The sequence below is a fragment of the Uranotaenia lowii genome, chromosome 3 (assembly GCF_029784155.1).
Source record: "Uranotaenia lowii strain MFRU-FL chromosome 3, ASM2978415v1, whole genome shotgun sequence".
Lineage (NCBI taxonomy): Eukaryota > Metazoa > Arthropoda > Insecta > Diptera > Culicidae > Uranotaenia > Uranotaenia lowii.
The window spans coordinates 281,290,119-281,295,448 of record NC_073693.1 but is presented as its reverse complement, the minus strand read 5'-3'; positions in this window follow the sequence as shown (position 1 = coordinate 281,295,448).

The window sequence follows — 5,330 nt, the reverse complement described above, 5'->3', positions numbered from 1 at the left end:
TCCATTACATTAAAAAGTTTTTAAAAATAGCAATAAAATATTGGTTCTTAATACAGGGTGCGTATTCAGGTTATATCTGATTTGAATGTTTGATTTTAACTCCGCTATTTTTCAGCTGCTTTAGTTAGATAAACACAAACTAAAAATGTTTAAATTCTCCCAAAATGGTAATTTCAACTGTTATTTTCGCTCTCCGGATTTAACGATACTACGTTTTTTTGCGTCGCGATCGGATGAAGTTGATTAAAATTAAGTGCAAATACTCTCACTCAGAAGCAAATAAGGTGCAAGTCAGAAGCACATTAAGGTGCAAGTCATATAATTTGGTCAGAATTAATCAGTGCTGGACGTGTTGGGTCCAAGGTGTATGAATTTGTCGGAAAATACAAGTCTGTTTAAGAACTAAACATTGTGTCAGAATTGTCAGAAATTAACCCAAGCAACCAAAAGTCGCGTTTTTACTTAAAGAGTGAACTCCGAAGTTCACATTTGGCTGAAAAAATGTTTTACGGAAACTTCAGGTGACTCTTGTCGCGTAAAAGATACTCAGGAACTTCCATCGCCCTTTGAAAGGTTAAACTATCGATAATGGAATTTCTAAGCGCTTTTAATGGAACTTCTTTAAAGAAGGTCGATAAGGTTCGCGTAACATTCTAAAACGCACCATTAAGGTACTCAAAGGTGTTTTAAAGAACCTATATGGGAATTCTAAGCGGCATGTCAAAAAAGTCTGTCAATTTCTTGTCATGGTATTTGTTTTGTTTATATCTGTACTGATATTTACAAATGTAATTCAAGTTTTTTTTTAATTTTTTCTTAAAATGTTAAGATATTCGAATAAATTTTTGATGATGAGAATTTTTGTTTAATTATTTATATGGTGTACGGAAAGTCCTTGAAATAAAATAAGATGGAATCTATTGACCTATCCATTCAATCTTCTCAAATGACATTAAGTTTAAATTCTAATTAATACAGTGGCAATGAAACATTGCTGGATTGGTCGAGAGGCTGGTGAGTTTCATTGCAACCTAGAGAGCAGCGGTTCAATTCTCTAGGAGTAAGCAGCTTTTGTATTCAAAACAATATAATTAAAACCAATGAGATAGACCATGATAGACCGGCAACCTAGCAATCTGACATCTGGTTGTCAGTGCAATCTGTCAATCGGATTTTTTTCATCGCGTAGAAGTTTCTTGACATTCTCTTAAAAGCTGCATAGCGTTCTCTACAGCCACCTAAACGAACTTAAAAGTAGCTTTAAGAACTTAAATTTTGGGCTGATTAGCATTCCCTTCAGACATAAACGAGAGCTGATTAAGCTTCTATGGAACCACTTTAAGGGAATTCTGGTTGCTTGGGAAGACAGAAGAAATCTTGTCAGAAATCGAGTCTAAATTAAAATGTTCGGAAACATGGTCAGATATTAATCCTGTGTCAAAAATAACGCGCCAGTTTAAGAGCTTGTTTGAAAGTACAAGTCTGAATTCATCAGAAATTTGAAGCTTGTGTCAACATCTATTAATTCTGTATTGGACGAATCGGGTTCAAGGGTGTATGATTTGTCAGGAATCGAAAATCGTTCGATAATTCGTCAGAATTCGAAAATAAACTCCTGAACTTCAACAACAAACTCACTTACGTCAGTATTTGAGTCAAAAATTTGTCAGTTTTTGACAAATTTGGTCCAAGTTTGTAAGGTATTTTGGAAATTGGAAATTTTTTTCTACATTTGCTCCAATTTGGGTTGAATCGCTGCTTTGTTACGAATAGATAAGATAAGCAGCGACTAGACCAGCCAAGGCAAGGTACTCCAAGAGTACGGAACCTCAGGGCTGGCTGGCTACTGGCTAACTAAGGACTTTTACGGATAAAATACACAAATCTGGAAAATTCATGTTTCTATGTTTGTTATTATTAATGTTTTTATGTGGCGTGTTGTCTGTGTGTAGAAAACAATGTTCTGTGTCTTCTGTGGCGTGTAATTGTTTCACTAACCGTGATGTGCTGCTGTTACTGCTGCGTCGCGACGTCGTTGCTCCGGAAATCCAGTTCCGGAAGCAGGAGGGCCGTCGATTTAAGGGCGTATCGACGGAGTGTTGCAGGCGTCTTCCTTCATAGGCTTTTAATCGGTTTGCCCACGAGAGTGCCCCGTATCCGGACAGACCGAGAAGGGAGGTTCTCCTTTATATTTAGAGGTCCTCAAACCCCGAGAACGTTGTTGATGCTGATCCTTTACGATAAGACGCGAGACCACAAGGAATCTGCGGGCCGACCCGTGAGAAAGCGTTATCGGGTGAATTCCTTAGAACGTCACAGACACTAAACGGAAACTATGACTTCACACACGGACGCCTGATTTAGAAGAGAGTGAATTTTCCGGAAGCAAGCTTCCTTTTCGCCTTCCATGTTCTCTTTTTCATGCCTCCTCTGCCTCATCTGTTAATTGACAGCAGCCAGCAGTAAAATGTAGCCTACTGTGGTGCTATATTGTTGTGAGACTCGACAAGGAACATGAAATTTCTAGAGCTAAATATATAAAACTACAAAATGAAAACAAAAATCAAACGATTTGTAACCAACCGGTTACAGCTTCCAGCTAAAAAACGAGTAATGGAAATTAAAGTAGAAGTGGATAAGTTTCCGGTCAGAATGGCGAAAAATGTTCAGTTGAAGATGTTGCAGAAAAGAGAACGGCAAATAGTGCTTCTCATGGACAGCGTTGAACGATTCGTGCAAAATTATAAACCAGATCGTGACGAGTGTCAGATTGCTTCAAGGCGATACGAGAATAAGTATCTTATAGTAAAGCCGTACCTAGACGCACTATTTTCACTCGAACCGATCAAAAAAGAGCAACAAGAGTATGAGAGCATCAACAATCTCATAAGTGAGTTTGAAAAGAACCTGATGATGCTGCAGAAGGTTGGCGAAGACACTGATGGCTGGAGCACCATTCTAGCGCACATGCTCTACTCGCGACTGGACTCTGTCACTCTGAGAAACTGGGAAACACAACATAACTGCAAAGAAGTACCAAAATACGAGGACATGAGGAAGTTTCCGCGCAGCTACTGTTCCGTTCTGCAGTCAGTTGCTCCAACCACAGAACCCCGCTTCAATGTCACTGATCATCATCAGTCGAGGAGCCAATCTGCGAGCTACACCACGTTTAACTTCACAGAGATTCCTTCGATTGAAGATATCAGAACGTGTTCAAGCCGTCAATTGAAGTCGAATCTGTAGAAATTGCCTGCAGCCTGGACATATTGCGACGAACTGCACCCGTAGCAGTTGTCGGTTGTGTCAACAAAAGCATCACACTATGTTGCATGTTACGCGATTCTCCGTTCCAAATCCGTCAATATCGAGACTTAGTCAACTGTCAAACGCACAACCTTATCAAGAAAGCACCGATTACTATCCACAGCAAGCTTATCTAAAGCAAAGACAACAAACCATGCCAATAGTTACGGAAACACACACTCAACCACAAAATGCTACAAACAATTCGCTCCACATCAACACAGAAATCAATTCACCAATGTCAAGCGCAAGCCAAAGCTACGTGGCACTGCCTATTAAGCCTGCATCAAATACTCTGCTTCCTACTGCTCTTATTAAGATTAGGAACAAACATGCTGAAGTCTTTTCACGTTCGCCAAAAATCTCCGATTTCCAAGAAATCATTGATTTTTTCATGTTACCAAATCTGTCGTTAAATCTAGCTTCGACGTCGTTTGATCCTTCGTTCATGTCGCTCCCCGATTCTTTCTGGCTAGCCAATCCTAACTTTCACGAGTCAAGCCGATCGATCATTGGTGCTAAATAGTACTTGGATTTGTCGAACGAACAAAGGTCACGAATAATGGTTCAACGCTTCACAATTCTGTTTTGGGTTCGATTGTGTCAGGTCGAGTGGTCGAATCTTCCAAAACAGTTCATTTTCATATTTTATTCTAAATTTAACATTTTTGCCTAAATCTTTATTGAAAATCATGTTATTGAATATTTCTCAATATTTATTTTTGAAGATATTTTGAAAACTTCTAAGCTCAAAAACGTAAAATTTGGAGTTCTTATGAAAAATCATTAGCGAAAATTTGAAATTTTTATCTCGTGTATAATGTTCGCAAATTATTAATCAAAGTTTATTCTAGACCATGGGTGGCCAACATTTTCAGTACTGTAATTTATTTAGTAATTTATCTTAAATATTCCTGGGAAAAACAGAATACTCCATAAAAATTAGAATTTTCTGCATATGTCTGTTTCAAGTACAGATTAATCTTAGTCAGAAAATTTCGTTCCATGAATTTTTATGAGATTTTCCAATCGATTAAAAACCTTCAATATAAATTCCAGAAAATGATAACATATACCCGCCCATTTCCAAAGTTTGACGGTCTCCCTGAAAGTTTTTGTAGGTGTTCGGAAATATAATTAAAAAAATAACATGCAATGCAAAATTGAATCGTTCATAAGTTCTCAGCATTCAAAAGATTATCTACTAAAAGAACTTATAATCCTTGCACCTTTTTATGGATAACTTGGGAAAAAAAACAATTTCTTCTGGAAAAGTACATATATTCAAATAAGTTGTCTTTCTGAGACACTTACTAAAACCAAACCGGTTCTGTTTGATATCATGACAAATGTTATCCCACTCTTATTTTCTCTAAAATTTTTATGAACACGTTATTGGTAATGCTTTTTAAATTTGGTTTTATTTTCATTATTATACTTTTCGCTATCGAAGTTAAGCAAAGAAAATCAAACTAGTTACGTACCAGAGTTTCGAGTTTTTGAATAATAAGCAATTGTTGTAAAATGATGATGGTTATTCGATGTTTTTTTCCCGAATAGTGCGTTAGATATGCGAGCGTGTCCTCTATAATGTGGCAAATTTTCAGAGATGCCAATTTTTCTTTTTAAAGATAAAAAACGACTGGCAACAAATAGTACACGGTGAAAAAAGAAGACTTTTGATTCTATTAATTCAGCTTGTTAAACCAATCATCAAAGTGTAGTTGATTTTTCGCACTCTGCTATTAATACAACAGATTCAACTAAATACAAACTGCTGATTGACCTTACGCAATCGACTGTGAAAACAATAGATTCAAATGTAATGGTATAATTGATTCAAATGAAAATATGATAATTTTAACTACAATTGAATGATTGATTTTATACATTCAACTATAAATATAATAAATTCAACTATTCATTTCTGTTTGACCTCGCACAATGAACTGTTAATATGATTGATTCCGTTATAAATTTATGATTGTTTTTACTTTAAATAAGTATGATACATTCAACTTGAA